The sequence below is a fragment of the Nicotiana tomentosiformis genome, chromosome 6, assembly GCF_000390325.3.
Source record: "Nicotiana tomentosiformis chromosome 6, ASM39032v3, whole genome shotgun sequence".
Classification (NCBI taxonomy): domain Eukaryota; kingdom Viridiplantae; phylum Streptophyta; class Magnoliopsida; order Solanales; family Solanaceae; genus Nicotiana; species Nicotiana tomentosiformis.
Genome location: NC_090817.1, coordinates 8217766 through 8240539, shown reverse-complemented (window position 1 = coordinate 8240539; position 22774 = coordinate 8217766). Strand labels below are relative to the sequence as shown.

The window sequence follows — 22774 nt, the reverse complement described above, 5'->3', positions numbered from 1 at the left end:
TGAGGGCTGAGAGCCGAGTGGTTAGGTTGTTGTGACGAGTGGAGTGACTGTTGCCCTGAGAGGCTGTACTTGCTTTGCATTTGTTGTTGCACTTAGTTGCTTTCTATCATTGTTGTGAAATTCTCTGAAAGATTTTATATCCGGATTACATGAACTTGATTGTATAAAATTAACTTGTCTTAAATTGCTGGATTTGAATGCATGCCTATTCTTTGCTCGAATTACTGAAAGTGAACTATAACTGTATAGCTCGTCATTATCTTCAGTTCCTTATTTATTATTATTACTTGCCGAGTTAGTTGTACTCATACTACACCCTGCACTTCGTGTGCATATCCAGGTATTTCTGGACATAATGGGTGTTGATTCTCTCGCACAGTTGATTTTCCGAAGATTCAGAGTTAGCGGCCGTGATTCGCAGTCCTTGTCTCTTTTCCCTATCTCCTTGTTTACTGTATTTGGTCTTAGACTATTATAGACCGTATTTTCCAGACTTGTATTTATATTAGATGCTCATGTACTCAGTGACACAAGATTTTTGGGGAGTGTTCATATCAGTATTTGTGGGATTTTGTATTGTATTTAAATATTATATTTTCAAACTTAAAAGAAATGGTGGTTTATTGAGATAATCAGCTTGCCTAGTATCGAGATAGGCTCCATCACAACATGTTAGATTTTAGGTCGTGACAAGTTTGTATCAGAGCCCTAGGTTACATAGGTCTCACGAGTCATGAGCAGGTTTAGTAGAATCTTGCGGATCGGTACGGAGACGTCTGTACTTATCTTCGAGAGGCTGCAGAACCCTTAGGAAAATTTCACTTTCTTGTATTCTGTCGTGCGGATTTGTTGATTCCAGAAACTAAAATTTTGTTATTCTATTCTCTCACAGATGGTGAGAACACGCACTACCGGATCGGACGGTCAGCCACCAGTGCCACTAGTTAGAGCCGCGAGAGGCTGGGGCCGTGGTAGAGGTCGGGGCCGAGGTAGAGGTCGAGGTGTAGCCCCTGTAGTACCACCAATTGCTCCAGCTCAGGAGCAGATTCCAGATATAGCTAAGCCGACAGGACCAGCTCAGGCACCAGCTGTGCCCATTGAGATTACAGGCCTTCAGGAGACTTTGGACTAGATATTGACAGTTTGCACTTGTCTTGCTTAGGTGGTTTTAGCTCAGGCCGCACCTGCCACTTCTCAGGCCGGGGGAGGTACTCATACCCCTGTTGCCCGTACTCCATACCAAGTTGTACAGGGACTTCAGATACCGGGGGCACTACCAGCCCAGCCGGTTGCAGTTGCTCAGGCCCCGGTAGTTCCTATTATGGCAGATGATGAGCAGAGGAGACTTGAGAGATTTGAGAGGCTTCGACCTCCACCATTTAGCGGTGCAGAGTCAGAGGATGCTCAGGGTTTTCTGGATAAGTGTCAACGCATGCTTCAGACAACGGGTATTCTGGAGACTAGTGGGGTCTCGTTCACTACTTTTCAGTTTTCTGGGGCTGCCTTCAGATTGTTCGGAGGCTTACGAGAGGTGTAGGCCGGTCGGCGCAGCACCCCTTACCTGGCAGCAGTTCTCCAGTCTATTCCTGGAGAAGTTCGTGCCTCAGTCCCGCAGAGAGGAGATGCGCAAGCAGTTTGAGCAGCTTCGTCAGGGTGATATGTCTGTGACACAGTATGATATGATATTTTCAGAATTGGACCGTCATGCTATCTGGTGGATTCCCACAGACAAGGAAAGGATCATGAGGTTCATAGATGGCCTCACTTTTTAGCTACAATTACTCATGACTAGAGAGAGAGAGAGTGTATGGTGCTACTTTCGACGAGGTGGTCGACATTGCTCGTCAGATTGAGATGGTTCGTAGCCAGGAGCGGGTTGAGAGAGAGGCTAGGTTTGAAGATCGGTAGAGGAATTAAGTTTGAAATTAGGTTTGAAATGGTGAAAGTTAAATTTTGGGAAGTTTGACCGGGGGGAGGGGGTTGACTTTTTGATATCAGGGTCGGAATCTAATTCTGAAAATTGGAATACCTCCGTTATATCATTTATGACTTGTGTGCAAAATTTGAGGTCAATCGGACGTGAATTGATGGGTTCCGGCATCGTTTGCAGAAATTAGAAGTTTTAAAGTTCATTAGGCTTAAATCTATGTGTGATTCGTGTTTTTAGTATTGTTGGATGTGATTTGAAGGTTTGACTAAGTTCGTATGATGTTTTAGGATTTGTTGGTATATGTGCTTGAGGTCCCGGGGGCCTCGGGTGAGTTTCGGATGGTTAACGGATCAAATTCAGACTTAGAATAAAAAGTTAAAGTTTCTGCCATCTGATGCAATCGCACCTGCGGAAATTCCATCACAGGTGCGAGCTCGCAGAAGCGAGCCTGGCAAACGCAGATGCGGGCAGAGGGCTGTTTGGCAGTTGTCGCAGGTGCGAGGGAAATTCTGCACTTGCGATGAGCGCAGATGCAGTCCCTTGATCGTAGAAGCGGAGGCAGGCTTAAGTGATTTTTCCGCAGAAGCGGAGCTTTGATCGCAGATGCAGAAATGGACCCGCAGGTGCGAAACTCCTGGTCAGAATGTTAAAAATAGAGGAGTCCGAGATTTTGTCATTTTTGACATTTCCAAAAGCGGGTGAGGCGATTGTTGAGCGAGAAATCACGGGAAATTTTTGAGGTAAGTCCCTTGTGATTCTTTCCACTCCATAATATTAAATTATTATCGAATAATCTCACTAGATTACATGTTTTTGAGGTGTAAATTGGGGATTTGAACTTAGGGATTTGGAAATAAGATTTGATGATTTGGAGGTCGAGTTGAGGTCAGATTTTGGTAAAATTAGTATGGGTAGACTCGTGGTAGAATGGGCTTTCGGATTTTGTAACTTTTGTCCGGTTCCGAGACTTGGGCCCCACATGCGATTTTTGGAGTATAATTTCAGATTTTATGGAAAACTTACATTTTCTTATGGAATTAATTCCAATAATTTTTATTGACTGAATCGAATTATTTGTGATTAGATTCGAGGCGTTTGGAGGCCGATTTGCGAGGCAAAGGCATAGCAGAGTAAAGAATTTCACATTTTGAGGTAAGTAACAATTATATATCTGGTCATGAGGGTATGAAACCCCAAATTTTTGTTTCATGTGATTATTTTAGAGGTGACGCACATGCTAGGTGACGGGCGTGTGGGCGTTCACCTAGGGGACTTTGACTTGGTCCGTCCCGTAAAACTGTAAAGTTGAATAACTTGTTGTTAGTTATATGTTCTCTATGTGTTTAAGAAATTTGACTGTAAATTATGTTACAAATCATGCTTAGGCTACGTGATAGTACTGTTGGGACCCACACAGGTCGCATACTTGTTGAATTATTTGTGAATTGCTGTCTTATACTCAGTCATGATTTTACTTGCATATTATACCTCAGTCTTTCTTGATATTTGTTGATACACTATGTTATCTTTGTTTGGGCTGATCTTTGTAATTTTCGAGTGCCCGAGAGACTAGAGAGTTTGAGGACTAAGCAAGGCCGAGGGCTTGTCAGTGAGGTAAGGATATTATGACACGTGAGTTGTCCGTGCGAATTATGATGCTTGAACTGTAGGAGCTCCTCCGGAGTCTGTACACCTTCAGTTAGCGCGGGTACCTATTGAGTGTGAGTGCTGAGGGCTGAGAGCCGAGTGGTTGAGTTATTGTGACGAGTGGAGTAACTGTTGCCCTGAGAGGCTGTACTTGCTTTGCATATATTGTTACACTTAGTTGCTATCTGTCATTGTTGTGAAATTCTACGAAAGATTTTATATCCGGATTACATGAACTTGAATTGTATAAAATTGACTTGACTTAAACTGTTGGATTGGAAAATATGTCTATTCTTTGCTGGAATTACTGAAAGTAAACTATAACTGTGTAGCTCATCATTATTTTCAGTTCCTTATTTATTATTGTTACTTGCCGAGTTGGTTGTACTCATACTATACCTGCACTTCGTGTGCAGATCCAAGTATTTCTGGACATAGGGGGTGTTGATTCTCTCGCATAGTTGATTTTTCGGAGATTTAGAGGTAGCTGTCGTGTTTTGCAGACCTTGTCTCTCTTTTCCCTATCTCCTTGTTTACTGTATTTGATCTTAGACTATTATAGACCATATTTTACAGACTTGTATTCATATTAGATGCTCATGTACTCAGTGACACTAGATTTTTTGGGAGTGTTCATATCAATATTTGTGGGATTTTATATTGTATTTAAATATTATATTTTCAAACTTAAAAGAAATGGTGGTTTATTGAGATTATCGGTTTTTCTAGTATCGAGATAGGCGCCATCACGACAGGTTGAGATTTTGGGTCGTGACAGGATGGATCTTCCTTGGGCATGGATCTTGCCATAGATATAAATTGAGGGATGGATCTTCCCTGGGCATGGATCTTGCCCGAAGCATTTATATTGAGTGATGGATTTTTCCTGGACATGGATCTTGTACGAATCATTGATATTCGGTGATGGATCTTCCCCTCGGCTGGATTGGCCTTATACAATACTGAGTGACTGACTGTCAGTTGATAGATATACATATATATTTGGGATGGATCTTCCCTGGGCTGGATTGACCATACACAGTTCTGAGTGATTGAGTATTTTAGATTGTGAGTACATAGAGTTTTCACTAAGGTGCATCACATACAGTATATATATTGGCATGTAGATAGAGAGATGTCATATTCCTCATATTGTTTAGAATTGATCTATTTTATTTGTACTGAGAGTAACTGTTGAACTTGAAAGCATGCCAACATTTATGTATTGTTATTTCTATACTGGACCGTACCTGCTAAGCTCGTCACTACTTTCATCCCAAAGGTTAGTCTTGTTACTTATTGAGTTGGTTGTACTCATACTACACTCTACACCTCGTGTGCAGATCCAGGTGCTCCCGGATACAACGACTTCTAGATTTCGGAGTTTATTCTGTTAGAGACTATCAAGGTAGTTGTTTGACGTCCGCAGATCTTGGCTCACTTCCTTTTTAGTTATTGTATTGTTCTATACTGCCAGACAATATTTTTATCAATCACACTTTGTATTCATAGTAGATGCTCATGTACACGGTGACACTGGATTTTGGGAGTGTTTATTTTTGTATTTGTGAGATTTCTTCAGCTGAATTTAAATATTATGTTTTCAAATTTAGAAGATATGGTGGTTTATTTAGATTGTCGGCTTGCCTAGTATTGAGATAGGCACATCACGACATGTGAGATTTTGGGTCGTGACAATTATATATATTTTAGTATTAATTTACTCCCTATTTTACAGTCCTTTTGAGTATTTTTGTGGTTATATATACACAACTAGTTGAAGTTCTTGATTTTATATTGATTGTGTGTAATGTGAATTATTAGAAACAATTGAAGCTGTTTTTGAGAAGAAATGGAAGAAAAGTTGGACATTAACTTCCCTGGCAGTACTTGGAACAACGAAGAGTTAAAGAACATACACTAAGTTACCAACATATGTTTATGATATAAATTTACAGAAATTAAATTTGTGTAATATTTTTAGTACATAAAACTTAGAGTACTCTTGAATATAAATTAAAAAAATTGGTAGGTTAGTCCGTACTGAGATTAGCTAATCGGTAATAGAAACTCTTATTGTTCTCTATATTTGTTGGAAGTCACACATAATTAAGAGTATTTAGGCAAGAATAATCATTTCACGTCAATTCTAAACAGTGCACTTTTCATGTCTCTTAAGTTTTAGGCTGGTTGCACCTGAAAATCTTTGAGGTCAACTACTTTAGATAATTTAGCATTTTTTTGAGGGAGTTTAAAATATATACATTATCAGTGTAATTTTTTTTTACACGATCATGTTATCCAAATGATATCTATATGTAAGCCTCCATAAAATATGAAATTTATAATCTTAAAAATAAGACATATTACTTACTATAACAGATAAATATGATTTGAGTGAAATAAATTATTTAGTTTTAACCCAAGAGGCGAAGTTACCTTTGAAACAAGGCAACTCAAATCTATATTTCCTACCTATTTAAGTGTGAACAAGTATGAGTATTGTCAAACTTTATCCAACTAAGATTTGGTTAATTGTATGAATCAAAGATAAACCTATCAATCACATCTTAACTATGAAACAAATCCCAATCAAGAATGGTGGCATCCAATTGATTTTTCTGTATTTGCCTTATATTTTTGCAAGTTCTAGCAACTCTTTTTGTCCTTACTCATTAGTGGCAGAGACGTGGATCGGGATTTGAATTTTATGGTTTATGAATTCCAGGACATAGACCTCAGGTGATAACAAGTAGGTTTTGAATTTAAGTTTTGTATAAATTTAGTAAATTTCTTCACACATATATAGGATTTAGGTCAAAAGTACTAGATTACGCATCCAAACTCATATTTTAAAGCCTACAACCGATCCTGATGGTTAGTACTAACTTAGAGGACCTAGTTATTTTTTGTTCTCTTTAAGGTCCATGTTTGATAAACACATCCACTGCTAAAAATTCAGTAAATTCCGTCTGACGCCTACCGACCAATGTTGGTCGGTCCAAAAGACCAACTAAAAAATCGTCCAGTACGGACGGAAACTACTAAAAAAATATTTTATATTTTTTTAAAATGACATACCGACGAAAGATGGTCGGTAATAACTAGCACAATTACCCGGAAAAATATTACTGATAGAAATCGATCGAAAATTGGTCAAATATTTGACCGCAATGGTCAGACTTGCTTAGTCAAAATATTTTTTTGGTTACCGACCAACATCGGTTGGTTAGCCGGACTCACATTTTATAATTTTAATAATTATATTATTATTTAAGATATTTTATAAAATTTATAGTTAAAGTTACCGACCAATGTCGGTCGGTTATTGGAGGAGAACATTTTACCGACCAACTTTGATTGGAAACTGTAATTTTTGGAAACTAACCGACCAATTTCGGTCGTTCATAGGTCTTACATGGTCAAACTTTTAAATCACATTACAATTTACTATATAAATAATATAAATATAATCCATGTACCATTTTATTTTGTAATACAAATAATGAATGCGCACACGCACACACACGCGCGCGCGCGCACACACACACACACACACACATATATATATATATATATATATATATATATAGCCGCATCGAACAACGCGATAGCCACATCTAAGAACACAAAGCTTTAGGGCCACAGGGTCGGGTTCTTTTGGGGATAGACTTGTAAAGAAGCAATAATCTAATTAGTATATATAATTGATCATCATCAAATATATCTATTTGAATAATTATTAAATTGATTCATCGACTTATAACATAGAAATTAAAATTAACTTAGATGCATTGATAAATATTAAAAACAAAACGTCTCGACCTATATTAAAATATGTCATGCATTATTAGTTATAAACGAATGAAATATAGAACAATACTAAACTTTTTTGACATGTATATATGTATCACAAATTAAATAAACGAAAGAAGTTATTAGCATTATGACAATCATATATAAGTAAACGAGTTAATATAACAATCAACTAAACATATTTAAAATAGAATAATATTGGCTTACCAATTCATCAATTGATCAAGTTTTCGTGCATAGTAATGCATGCATGTGCGTCATATATAAGAAGTAGTATTAATTATTCGCATAAGTTAAACAATAATTATTTGCTGAATATGATTGATCATCAATTATAATATAATATGTGTGTGTGTGAGTGTTTGTGTTTGTGTGTGAACGTGTGTAAGAAATGACCCATATACTTAATTATAACTTAGAAAATTAACTTAGATAGATGAATACAAAAGGTAAAATATCTCGACCGATATTTATTAATCTATGTGATTTATAATTAGTTATAAAATGATTGAATATATAAGACGAAACGTCTAATTCGAATAAAATAAACGTCATATATATATATATATATATATATATATATATATATATATATATATATATATATATATATATATGTGTGTGTGTGTGTGTGTGTGTGTGTGTGTGTGTTTAAAGTTTATGAAAAATAATTAGTAAATATAATTATTTATAAAGATTATTTTTTAAATTTTATAATTATTTAAGAAATAATGATCAAATGGAATTAATTATGGAGATTGTTTTTTAAGGTAACCGACCGAAATAGGTCGGTTAATTGTGGTCAAGCTCTAGTGAACGGTCACTTAAGTGTACCGACCGACTTTAACGATCTAAGTCGATCGGTACCTTTAAATTCCATATCTAAAATCGGGTTTCCCCCTCATTTTTTCTTCTTTTCTCATTTTTCTAAGCCCCCCTCCTCCATTCTCCCTCACACACAGAGCCCCTTCCCCACTCCTTCTCTTCTCCCTCACACACAACCCCTTCCACACTCCTCTGTTGTCAACCATGCTGCCTCCTAAAAATTTCAGGTTTCGATTTGTATTACATTGTTTGTTTAGTTTTTATGTTTTGTTAACTTTTAGTGCATGAATTAGTTAGTTAGTGTTTAAATTGATTATTTAACTTTGAATTGAATTGAAGTTTTAGGCTTTAGGTCTTGTTAACTTTGAATTGAAGAATTACCTAGGGTGTAAGTTGAATGTTTAAGTTTGTATTGAATTGAATAATTTAGTGACACGACCCAAGTTTCCTTCCGTAGGATGTCGTGACGGTACCTAGTCTCTAAGATTAGGTAAGCCTAACACTCACTGAATTAATAGAAGAAATCAACCATCAAACGAAGGATACGAGATAAAAATCTTATACACAATTACAATTCCCAAAAACGGTAGTACAAGTCATAAGCTCTAGTGAGTTCGCTAAGAGAACCCTAAAGTACAACTGTTCAGAATGGAAATCAAACAGTACAAAAACGAAATCAGAAGGTAACTTTGAGGTCTGCGAACACGACAACAGGTTTACCTTGAGTCTCCATAGCTCGACCAACCAACTAATAATCAACAACAACCGCGGCACTTGGTTCTGCACAAAAATGTGCACAAACATAGTATGAGTACACCACAGTGGTACTCAGTAAATATCAAGACTAACCTTGGTGAAATAGTAACGGGGGAAAATCAAGACACCTACCAAACTAAACAACCTGAACAAGTGTGAAGGTAAACTAACAAAGGAAATAATATTAATATAAAGCTAAGCAGGATAAGGAACACATATTAATACTTGCAATGATACACTAATAACAACAATATCTTACAGGAAACAGTCAGGTAGTCATGTTGTAGAGTAAACTGAACACAGTCTAAGTCAGTGAAACCAAATAAAAGAAAACCAACAACAACTCAATAAGAACAACCGCTTTCACACCACATTTGTTCAAGCATTTTCATGAGGTACCGAACCTCATAGTCACAACTCACGGGTCCCAATCCGTGAACCCTAATCAGTTGTCACCTTGTGCCCACATTTCAATCCATGACCACACGGACGACTCACATGCCAAGAGGACCATTCTCACACAGAAGGCAAGTAGACAAGAGTACATGTAATGGTCAATAACGTCAGGGCTCATCTCCTTAAACTGATATGGGTGATTCATCTACGTGTATGCTTGTGCAAGTGTTCTACCACAATTCAAGTCCAAAATTAAGAGTGGAGATAAGGAATGGCACGTAAGGAACGATCACCACGAAATATACATTGTAAATATGACAGCAATGAAGTGGGCGTAACGACAATCACAACAAGATTAGCTAAATAGAACTGAGCAAATAGAGAAACACGGAGGAAAATAATTAGTAGTATGCTAAAGAAAACAACAATCAAAGACAAGTGCACAGAAGAGGGAAAATGATAAAAGATCCCTCCCAAGGTACCACCTCGTAGTCTCAAATCGTAAAACAAATCACAACGGCACGACAGAAACCTTGTGCAACAATAACATTTGCACAGTAAAAGCCTCGTGCCACAATAACAACCGCACGGCAGAAACCTCGTGCCACAATAATAACCGCACGGCAAAAACCTCATGCCACAATAACAACCACACGGCAGAAACCCCGTGCCATAATAACAACCGCACGGTAGAAACCTCGTGCCATAATAACAACTGCACGGCATAAACCTCGTGCAGCAATAACAGCCGTACGATAGAAAACTCGTGCCACAATAACAACCGCACGGCAGAAACCTCGTGCCACAATAGCAATTCTCTCAACAAAACACGTAAGCCAAAAAAACATAACAACTCAAATAAATGGCTTTCACAATATGTGCTCATATGCCATAATATTTCCTCAAAACAGTTTCAATATTACAACCACATATAGCCCTCGACTCAACAACGTTGAATACAACAACAACAACAACAACAATGAACTCAACACAGGAACTTCAGAACACCAAGAAACGAAAGAATGAACTCACAAGGAAAGACACAAAGGGAAATAATAGTCTCAACAAGAATAGTTCATCAATAAAGAGGTAATGTGTAGCAATGATTTCACAAAAGTTCAATTTGATACGTCAACAATGAAAGGGATAACAAACTTCCATTTAAGGCTAAGCAATTACGGAAGAGATATTAACGATTTCAATAAAGGTTAGGAAATTACGGAAAGATAATAATGATTCCAATTAAGGTTAAGCAATTAGGGAAGTATGCATGGCAATGAAGAGGCAACAACTTTAGTTAAGGCACATAAGAGTTTAATCGGCAATAAGGTTAGAACATGAAGCAATTAATTCCAATTAAGACACGTAAGGGTGAATTTAGTAAATGAGGAATTTAACATGACAAAACAACTTCATATTTAATGGACATAAGAACCTAAGAGCTCTAGACAGTCAAATTTCTACAAATAAGTCCGAGCACGTACACGTCACCCCGCGTTCACATGACACAATTAGCACAAAAGACTCGAATCCTATGGGGTGGTTCCCCCACATAAAGTTAGGCAAGATACTTACCTCAAAGAAGTTAGGCAAGATACTTACCTCCGGACAGCTCAAATCTAGCCAAAATAATTTCAATTCATAAATAAAACTCATAGAAACTATTTCGGGATAATAAAGCTTCAATCTTTAACAAGAAATAAAAGTCAACCTAAAAGTCGAACCCCGGGCCCTCACCTCGTAATCCGATAAAATTTACAAAACTCGAACACCCATTCTGATACGAGTTCAACCATACCAAAATTAACTAATTCTGACAACAATTCGACCTCCAAATTTTCATTTTACATTTTCGGAAGATTTCACAATTGTTTCCTCAATTTCTTCCATTAAATTTAAAATAAACGATGAATATAACCATAGAATCATTAAATATAATCACTTCCGGATATAGAACTCTTATCCAAGTCAAAGTCGTGAAGAACTCCTCCAAAATCGCCCAAAACCGAGGCTCTTAATCTCAAAAGGAAATGAAGAGATTGGCCGAATTTCGACCCCTAAATGCACTGCCCAGTTCTGCTTCTGCGAGAATCTCATCGCGCCCGCGGAGTTGCTTTTGTGACACAGGCGTCGCTTCTGCGGAGCACACTGGCTAGCAACCCCATCGCACTTGCGATAGTGATTTCGCTTCTGTGCATGCGCAGGTGCGCTGTTAGATCCTGCTCCTGCTAACACACGCCCAGCTCACCCAGGCCCACTCCTGCGCCTTCTCCTACACCTTCTTGGGTCCTAAATGCACATGTGCGAAGGAACCAACAACCAGAAAATCCAGCAGCTCCAACAAGGCGCCAAACGATCCGAACCCCGTATGAAACTCATTCGAACCACTCGGGACCTCGTCAGAATATACCAATAAGTCTGTAACATAACACAGACCTACTCAAGGTTTTAAATCATATCAAACAATGTCGAAACTCCGAATCGCACCATGAATCAAACTTATGAACTTTCAAATCTTCCAACTTCCATAACTCGTGCCGAAACATATCAAATCAATCCGGAACGACTTCAAATTTTGCATGCAAGTCATGAATGACATAATGAAGCTATTAAAATTTCCGAAATCAAAATCCAAGACCGATATCAATCAAGTCAACCTTTTGTCAAAGTCCTAGATATTTCAAAACTCCAACTTTTTCAACTTTTGCCAAAATGTGCCGAATTATCCTACGGACTTCCAAATTCAAATCCGGACACACGCCTAAGTCTGATACCACCATACGAAGCAATTGAAACAATAAAAATTCCATTTCGGAGTTATTTGATCAAAGGTCAAACTCCGATCAACACTTTTCATTTAAGCTTCTAAAACACGAATCATTTTTCTAAATCAATCCCGAATCATCCGAAATCCGAACTCGACTATGCACGCACGTCATAACACATAATTCGGAGCGCTAACACTCAAAATGACTGGTCGGGTCGTTACATTTAGTTAGGGATTGAATGTTTAACTTTGAATTGAATTGAGTGTTAAGGATTTATTTCTTGTGAATTGAATTTTTAGGATATGAATAGAACTTTTAGGGTATGAATTGAATTATTAAAAGTTTATGGTTTGTGAGGTTAATAGAATGAATTGAATTGTTTAGGGTATGCATTGAATATTTAGGGTATGAAATTAACTTTTAGGGTATGAATTGAATTGAATTGTTAAGAGTATATGTTTTGTGAGGTTAATTGAATTGTTTAGGGCATGAATTAAATTGTTTAGGGTATGCATTGAATATTTAGGGTATGAATTAAACTTTTAGGATATTAATTAAATTGTTAAGGGCTTATGTTTTGTCAGGCTAATTGAACTTTTTAAGGTATGAATTGAATTGGTTAGGGTATGCATTGAATTTTTAGGATATGAATTGAACTTTTAGGGGTAAGTGTTGAATTGTTAAGGGCTTATGTTTTTTGAGATTAATTGAATTGTTTAGGTTTATTGAATTGCTTATGCTATGGGATGAACTTTTAGGTTATGAATTGAACTTTTAGGGGCAAGTATTGAACTTTTAGGATATGAATTGAACTTATAGTTTATGTTTAAATCGTATTAATCGTAATTAATTATATTTATTATAATTTAATTTTAGTTTAATTAGTAAAAATTAATTATCTTATTTAACTAAAAATTAATTAATTTGTTTCATCATACCAAATGAATGAGTAATTAGGTGTCCTTATGTCAAGTGCGATTGTGTAAAGTTTAAAGAATCGGAGAAAGCTAAGATGCATCTTTATATTAGGAGGTTTATAGAGAATTACTTTGTTTGGACTAATCATGGAGATATCGATGGTAGCTGTGGATTATTTCATAATATGGTTGCTGGTGAAGTAGTAGGTCGGTGGAGAATAAGAATCAAGATTCTAGAATTTATGATATGGTTGCGGATGCTTTTGGGATGCACTTCAGAAAAAACAATATGGGTGTCTACTGCAGAGATGAGCTATTCAGGAAGACACATATTTTAAAGAAGAAGAAAGACGCGGATGCAGATAGGTGGGCCGAGGACCGAGGACCGAGGACCGAGGACCGAGTAAAGACTACATATGTAAGCTTTGAAATTTCCTTAAGAGTTATAATTTACTTTTATAAGATTTTTTATATACTAATTTAATTTAAAATAACGTAGGGTCGCTACTAAAGTACCGTGGACGACTTCATTCATAGTTAATCAGTTGGTAAATCGGGCGAGACAACCCAACCTTTGGACGAGGATGCTGAAAGAATGTGATTGGAGGTTGTTGTCGGTCCAAAAAAAGGGAAGGTATATGGGCTTCCTGAGAAAACATTCCATCGCTACAAGTGTGGATTGCAAGGAATAGGGACTTCCTCACAGGGTGAGGCACTTAATAAGGAGACCCTCTCGGATATGCAGGAGAAGATGACAAGGCTTACATCCGAGCTTGAAGCGTCCAAGGAAAGAGAAAGGCTTAGAGAGGCACAATTTCTTGGTATGTAAGCTCCGATCAGAACTCTCCTTTCTACTGGAGCTTTTCCATTGCCCCGGTCTCGTGAGTCATAGGCAGAGGCCCGACCTCCACGTGATCGTTCCTCCCATCCTCCATGTGATCGTTTTGCCCGTCCTCAACGTGATCGCTCTTCCCGTCCTCCACAAGACTGTTCTTAAAATAAATCGTAGTTACGTACAGTTTAATTAAAATAATAAGTAAAACTGTATCAATGTAGAACAATCCATAAAGAAATTCTAAAACACCCCCAAAATCCGGTGTCATAAGTGCATGGGCATCTACTAAAAGGTACAACAACAATACAATATTTGTGTGGAATACAAGTTAGACATGAAAATGTAAATAAATTATGATGGAGACTCTGTATGCTGCGGGGCGTAACATGGGATGCAGCTCACCGTGAAGTCCTCGCAATAGTTTCACCTTTGCGCCCAGAAGACCACCAGAAATATATACCTGCACAATAAGTGCAGAAGTCTAGCATGAGTACGTAAATCAACGTACCGGTAGGTATCTAGCCTAACCCCAGAGAAGTAGTGATGAGGTGTCGACATCGACGCTTACTAGTGGTCCGATAAATTAATTACATTAGAAAGTAAACAAGTATGAGACATGGTAAATAAACAGTATAAAAGAATATAAGTACGCGGTACGATTCTCCTCTGAGCAGCAAACACAAGCTCTCAATTATAGTTTACCCCCTCAACCGGAGTACATATATAATGGTCCCCACCAAATAGGCCGTCACAACTCAAATCAGGAAAACTTACGGATACACTGGCTTCTTCTCAAATATTACGTACGATTCTCCTGAGGTGAATGGCCTGATCCCATAAGAGTGTTTCATGAAGTTGCCGAGGCGAACGGCCCGACCCCATAAGAGTATTTCATAGAAATGCCGAGGCGAACGACCCGATCCCATAAGACTATGATACTGCCAAGGCGAACGGCCCAATTCCATAAGAATATGATACTGCCGAGGTGAATGACCCGATTCCATAAGAATATGATACTGCCGAGGCGAACTGCCCGATCCCACAAGAATATGATACTGCCGAGGCGAACGGCCCGATCCCATAAGGATATGATACTTTAACGGGTGCTTGACCCCACTCACAAATATACGCGTGAGTATGAAATTTAAGGAAGCTTTTCGATGAAAACACACAACGTGAGAGAAATTCGTAAGGGAAGCACAATTATTTCACGGCTAATCAAGTAGCTCGTCAAACCTCTACAATAGCGTGTCTATCACTCTACGCAAGCCTAATCTCAGGTCGTAACGCGAAATCAAATAACTAAGCAAGTAATATAAAGCATGGTGTGAATCCTAGTCTACCCGGACATACTCAGGAATTCTAGCATGCGCACGAACACTCGCCACCTCATACCTGCGCGGCTCCCACAACATGTAGAGTATAATAAGAATATCACCTACGGGGTAATTTTCCCTTCATAAGGTTAGACATGAGACTTACCTCGCTCCGAAGTTCCATAACAAGATCCAACGTCTCTCTAACACCTCAAACCGAAATGCCCATCGATCAGAAACTAGTCAAACAATGTGCAATTTAATCAAAATATACTCCAACGCTTATAATTTAACAATTCATAATAATTCTCAACTCTGCTCGAAAAGTCAACAAAGTCAATCCTCGGACCCACATGCCCAGGTTCCAAACATTTTCGAATATAAATACTACCCATAGCACCACGAACTCAAATATATAATTTGTTCCTAATTTCATGTCAAATATCATGGTCAAAATCTAAAAATACCATTTCTAGGTTTTCTTCCAAAAATTCCACAATTTCCACGTTAAATCCTTATAGAATCCATGCAATTAACTTACAATATGTGGGAATTACTTACCTTGCAATAGATGATGAAAATCTTGCCTCCAAGACCTCCAAAAATCGCCCAACCAAATGAAAATATTAGGGGAATGGGCTAAACCCTGAAATGAAGTCTTAATAACAGCCTCAGATGTCGAATTTGTGACACAGGGTTCACATTTGCGAAGCCTTGCAAATGCGAAGAAATGTTTGAAATTGCAAACCAAGGCAAAAATTGGCAGACTTCGCAAATGCGAAGAAATGTTCACAATTGCGAACCAAGGCAAAATTGGCAAACATCGCAAATGCGAAGAAATGTTCACAATTGCAAACCAAGGCAAAATTGGCAGACTTCGCAAATGCGAAGAAAAATGTCCCAATTGCGATACCTGAGCACCAGTAACACCAACAATCAATTTTTTGTTCAAAACCATTCTGGAACATGTTCGAAACTCATCTGAGCCCTCGGGGCTCCAAACTAAACATCAATACAAGTCTAAAAATATCATACGAACTTGATCGCACGATGAAAACATCAAAATAACATCTAGAATCACGAATTAGATGCCAAAACGCGTGGAAATCACAATGAACTTCAAGAACTTCTAGAATTACAACCAATCATTCGAACCACATCAAATCAACTCCAAATGAGACCAAATTTTGCAGGCAAGTTCCAAAATGACAAAACGGACCTATTCCAAGTCCCAAACCCAAAAGACAAACCCGATAGCCTTAAAGTTAAACCATGGTCAAACTTAGGAAAAATTCCAAATTTTCAAACATTCGAACTTCGACGAACGCATCTGATTCATACTTAAACATCCCGAAATGATGCCAAACTTTATGCACAATGCACAATTCATGATACGAACATATTTCAAGGCTAGGAACCCCAAACGGGCATCGATAACACCAAAATTCACTTCAAATATAACTTAGGAAATTCTTAAACTTCCAAAATGCCAAACTTTCATGATAATTGCTAAAATGCTCCCGGACCACCCAATACTAAACCCGAACATACGAACCTATTGGAACCCTCAAATCCAGATTCCTAGGTTGTTCACCTCAGTACCCCCAGGTGAACTCCATGAAAAGCTGGGGTGCCTTTGACCCATTGCATTATAGTTTCCTACATCATTCACTTCCTCAGTTGAGGCTTGACACTCATGGGTGGGGTGTCCTCTTCCACATATATCACAAGCTATGTGGTATATATTTTTCATCGAAGCTACAATTAGCTTCCGTATTTCTTTAGCCATAACATAAAGTTGTACTTGCGTAGATGTAGTAGCATCAACTTGGAGAACACCAGTTGATTTTCATCTTTCCATGCTCTCAGAGGGCCACTGATTAGCATCTTCAGATAATTCATCAAGAATTATAACTATCTCCTATGGAGTCTTCTTCATAAATGGGCCTCCAACTGCATTGCTCAAAGTTCTATGCGAGGCCGGTGTCAATCCATCCCAAAAATCCAGAAGTTGCATCCATAGTTTAATTCCACTATATTGACACCTTCTAACTATCTCCCTAAACCTCTCCCATGCTTCAAAAACAATTTCATTCTCTTTCTAGAAGAAGTTATGGATTTCACTTCTAAACTTGCCCGTCTTGGCTGAGATGAAATATTTATCAAGAAATTTTCTTGTCATTTCCTCCCATGTTCTAATTGATCCATTTAGCAAGCTTCGAAGCCACTGTTTGCATCATCTTTAAGTGAAAAAGGGAATGCCCTTAAATACACTGCATCTTGTGACACCCCATTATTTTGAAAAGTCTTCATAATCTCCTCGAAGTCCATCAGATGCGTGTTTAGATCTTTGTTCATCTTTCCTCTAAAAACGCAACTGCTTTGAATGGTTTGAAGCAAACCTTGCTTCAACTCGAAATTACCTGCAATTGGAGGTGGTCTAATACTTGAGAATCCTTGATTGTAGACTGGTCTGGCATAGTCACCCAATGCTCTGCCATGCCTTGGTAGCGCATTCTCGAACTGGTCCTCAATCAAGGGTCGATTTAGATTGAATCTTCGACCCCTATTGTCTTCGACAGTTTCCTTAGCAGCTCTATAGGCTGCCTCAGCAGCTATCCTTGCCGCTGCCTCTACCTCATTGTCATCGTTATTAGCCATGTGCTCTAGGGTTGAAGGTTTCCCTAAGAACCTTACGGTAAACTCTTTTTCCTTCCTCAGTTGCCGCCGGTGTTTTTCCAATTCTGATTTGTAGGGTATTACTTCTCTACAAGAAGATCGTGTCATAAACCACAGACTTAACCTGTTGCCTACACACGGAGGAGAAACCCGTGAAGAATAAAATTAAAAGTAAAAATAAAAATAAATTCCTGAATTATCACTACAAACTAATTCCAACCCTATTAATTACCAATCCCTGGCAACGGCACCAAAATTTGACGAGCGCAGAACACACACATAAAATGTGCTCGCTAGTCAAAGATAGTATTGTATAGTATAATATCGTCTACACAGGGAATGGACTTAAACAATGTTCTCGTAGTTTGTAGCTAGATTGCTATCCAGGAGGATCAACAATTGAGATTTATATAAATAACAATCTAAAATCTACAACTATTGACTAAAGACAATCTCAACAAAGGTAAACAAGGGAGTTATCAATGGGAGAAAATATGGGTTGATAAAATAGGTGCAAGATAATTGTTCGGGATCTAACTCTAGATATTTTACTTCTAATGTTCAAGTGAGTCTCTCGAATTCCCTTAATTATCAGCACAAATGTTTAGTAGAAACTCCTCTTTTGATTAAGTTTCAACCTCACAATATGAACCTATTTAAGTTCGGTGAAGATATGCAAGAATTCATAATGAATTGGTCTTTAAGAGAACCTCTTTCGATTATCCTTCTAACTAGGTTTAATAAAGGATTCAACTAGCTTCTTTCGATTACTTAGAAGAATCTATGAACTCAACCAATAATATAGTGCAAATATATCACAAGTTATGCCTCTTTCGATTACAAGAACAAGTCAATATAGATACAACAGTTAAATCTTTCAAAAATAATTCATATACATAAAAATAGAGTTATAATCCACAAATAACCATCAATACACCAAATCCATCAAAACCCCAAAAGGTTCTACTCCATAGATATGGAGAAGTTCTTCACAAATGAAATAAAAGTAGAGGAAAACATAAATACAATCCAAACCCGGATTTGAGTGAGGAAGGAAGGATAAAATCCTTGTGCTCTAGCTTCTCCCTCTTCTCCTTAGCTTTCTTAGGTCTTGGTATGCCAAAAGTGTGTAAATAATGGTGTTTTGGGGGTATTAAATCCGCCCCCAAAACAAAAACGGACGAAAATACCCTTTTCTTAGTGAAATATGACTCTTACCGGATAGGACATGCGCGACCGCGCACTTTACACCCTTTTCTGCCTCATATTCGCATCCAGTGCGCAGCCGCGCACTTTTCACCCTGTTTCATTGGGAATTTGAGAAAACATAAAACATGAAAGTTGTAGCCCTTCTAAACAGCTTTCCAACTATATATTGTGGATCCCAAACAGAGTTCTGAGCAAAAGGTTATGTGCATTGTACTATACACTACGCAATATGCCTGCTCGATTCTTCGTTTCGTTCCACTATCATCCGTTGATCCTCGAACACGATCCTGACTTAATTCCTTGGGATGTTATTCAGTCTTCAAAGCTCCAATTCACTTGAATTCATTCCATAATATCTACATAGCTCTGAATCACTCCTACAAGGTATAAAACATACAATTAGTGCAAAACACTAGCGATTAAAGCTCAAACTCAAACTAAAATGCAGTAATTTGGAATGTAATAATCGACTAAAATACGAGATTGTATCCTACCATCAACACCCCACACTTAAACCATTGCTCATCTTCGAGCAACCAAACTACACTTCACTTAGACATGACCTTTTTAAGCAACTCTCCTAACTCATCACACTAAGAATATTAGAATAGATTAAGCACAAGACCGTAACACCCTCACCTCAAGAGTTGACTCAACGGCACCATGCATTTTTTCACAACCTGCTCACTTACTCTAACACAGAGGTTAATGACATTACCATTCCTTCATGAATCAAGTGTCCTCACACAAGAATAGAGAGTAGCTCCACAAACAATAAAGTTTAAAAGCAATTAGGAATTCAAGATAGGAAGAATTCATTCACTCTCAGAACAACAACATTCATGTGCAACAAAAGATGTACCATAAGCTTGCTCGTAGTGTACTACTCTACTAATTGAGCTTATTCAGTCAAGGATCAAGTAGGACTTCAATTGGTTGTAATGTAGACTACGGGATTGGTAGGATACATTTGGATATATTGACTACACCTCCCTAAGCACTTTAATACATACAATTGACCATTCAAAATCCCACACTTACGTCAAACCATAACTCTACCTTCATATCAATGTACATTAACTCCCTACTTCTTTAAGCACAATTACATCAAGTAACCACTATCAAGGAATATTTTTCACAATCATACACTTATTTATTTTTCTTTTTCAATTCAAGTGGCTCTTTCTTTTTCAAAATAGTGCACCTTTCCCTTTAGTTCAATAGTTCCACTCAAAAGCCAAACCAACTACCCCACACTTCAAACTTTATAAAGTTCATACAATTTCAAGTGCTCACGAGAAGTAAATGGTTCAAATAGATGGTCAATTCAAATAAATGGGCAATACTTGTAATGTGGTTGTCAAAGAAACAAGATTACAGACTCAACAAGGTTAACTACGATACATAATAAGTTGGTGGGTAAACTATATAGCTGGCTCAACAAAGAAATGTCTATATCAGTTCCAAAACTGAACAAAACTACTATTTTGCTTTGCAAACACTCGAAGCAAGTTCTGGACATCAAATGCAATGCACAGAATAACACAAAATCTCTCACACACATGGCATATAACTCACTCAGGATTGGACTCATCAATACACTCTAGTCAAAGCAGTTAAGCAAGGTTAAGATCATACAATTTAAGGTGCTTATCAAAGAGTCAAAAAACTGAGCCTAGGTGTCACAACTAAAGCACTTATTATTCTCAAGGCATAATTAAGTCAAGAGATATTGCTTTTATTTTAAATCACAGCACAGGGTTTCCTACTCCTAAAAAAAAATTAAAACTAACTATACCCGGTTCAAACAAAATCCTTGAAAAAGAACCGCAGCACAAAGAAAAACTAAGGGGGAATTATTATACTACCTAATTTTCTTTGACTTAATCCCTCAAGAAACCCGTCGAATGACATCCATCGTCGGAAAAAATAAAAAAAAATTAAAATTTTCAATCAAATGAATTACAAAAACACATATAAACATTTATACATTCTATATATATATACATCCCTACCTCACACTTTAAATTGTGTTATGTCCCTATGACATACAAATAAAAAGAAAGAGGTAAGGACAACTTCCCTGAACATCTAGTCGGGGTTTGAATCTAAGTTGGGCTCCATCCCTCGCGCCCGAATTAATGCACACATCCATGCAGACAGCTTCTTCTCGGCCTTCCTTGGATACACCCCACACTTATCTTTTTTGCTCGCCACATTCTTCTCTTTTTTTCCCTTCACTTTCCACACAACACTAGCAGCTAGCTTCTCCCTTTTTACCCCCATTTCTACATCCATCTCAAAAATCACAGTCTCCTCGCCCACTCTAAGTATGAGTTTTCTCTCACTTTCTTTTTCAAAGTTCACCTCATTTTGGATCAGGGTTGGATCTTTCAACACTTGCCTACTTCTCAGAGTTATAACCATCATTGTTTCTTTTAGATTTCTCTCAGTATCAGCGGGAAGTGTTCCTGGGGCTCTCTCCGACATTAGAGTAGCTAAGTGCCCAACCTATTTTTCCAGTCTTTTAAAAGATGTACTCAATTCTTTGATAGCTGCATCATGGGAAACAAGCCTATCATCTGTCTTGGTAATGAAGGTCTTCATAAGATCTTCCATGCTAGATTGATTTGATTGTGGAGAGTGATACTGCTGCCTCTGCTGATTTTGAAAACTTGTAACTCTTTGTTCTTGGAATCTAGGGTTGTTTTGTTGCCATGCATTTGCAGTACCCCCAGGTGAACTCCATGAAAAGCCGGGGTGCCTCTGACCTATTGCATTATAGTTTTTTACAACATTCACTTCCTCAGTTGAGGCTTGACACTCATGGGTGGGGTGTCCTCTTCCACATATATCACAAGCTGTGTGGTATACATGTTGCATCGAAGCTACAGTTAGCTTCCGTATTTCTTTAGCCATAGCATCAAGTTGTACTTGCGCAGATGTAGTAGCATCAACTTGGTGAACATCAGTTGATTTTCTTCTTTCCATGCTCTCGGAGGGCCACTGATTAACATCTTCGGATAATTCAACAATAATTGTAACTATCTCCTCTGGAATCTTCTTCATAAAAGGGCCGCCAACTGCATTGCTCAAAGTTCTACGCGAGGCCGGTGTCAATCCATCCCAAAAATCCTAGAGTTGCATTCAGAGTTCAATTTCGCTATGTTGACACCTTCTAACTATCTCCTTAGACCTCTCCCATGCTTCAAAAACAGTTTCATTCTCTTTCTGGCAGAAGTTATGAATTTCTCTTCTAAACTTGTCCCTCTTGGCTGAGGAGAAATATTTATCAAGAAATTTTCTTGTCATTTCCTCCCATGTTCTAATTGATCCATTTGGCAAGCTTCGAAGCCACGGCTTCGCATCATCTTTAAGTGAAAAGATAATGCCCTTAAATACACTGCATCTTGTGACACCCCATTATATTGAAAAGTGTTCATAATCTCCTTGAAATCCATCAGATGCGTGTTTTGATCTTCGTTCATCTTCCCTCTGAAAACGCAACTGCTTTGAATGGTTTGAAGCAAACCTTGCTTCAACTCGAAATTATTGGCTGCAATTGGAGGTGGTCTAATACTTGAGAATCCTTGATTGTATACTGGTCTGGCATAGTCACCCAAGGCTCTATCATGCCTTGGTAGCGCATTCTCGAATTGGTCCTCAATCAAGGGTCGATT

The 22774-nt window shown here is 37.9% G+C and overlaps 1 non-coding gene across 1 annotated transcript; it reads left to right on the top strand.

Moving 5' to 3' along the window:
- The first annotated feature begins 22251 nt into the window (after positions 1–22251).
- Positions 22252–22358, top strand: LOC117274082 (small nucleolar RNA R71). Its single transcript, XR_004504157.1, has one exon. It is a non-coding gene; the product is annotated as a small nucleolar RNA R71 (small nucleolar RNA).
- The last annotated feature ends 416 nt before the right edge of the window (positions 22359–22774 follow it).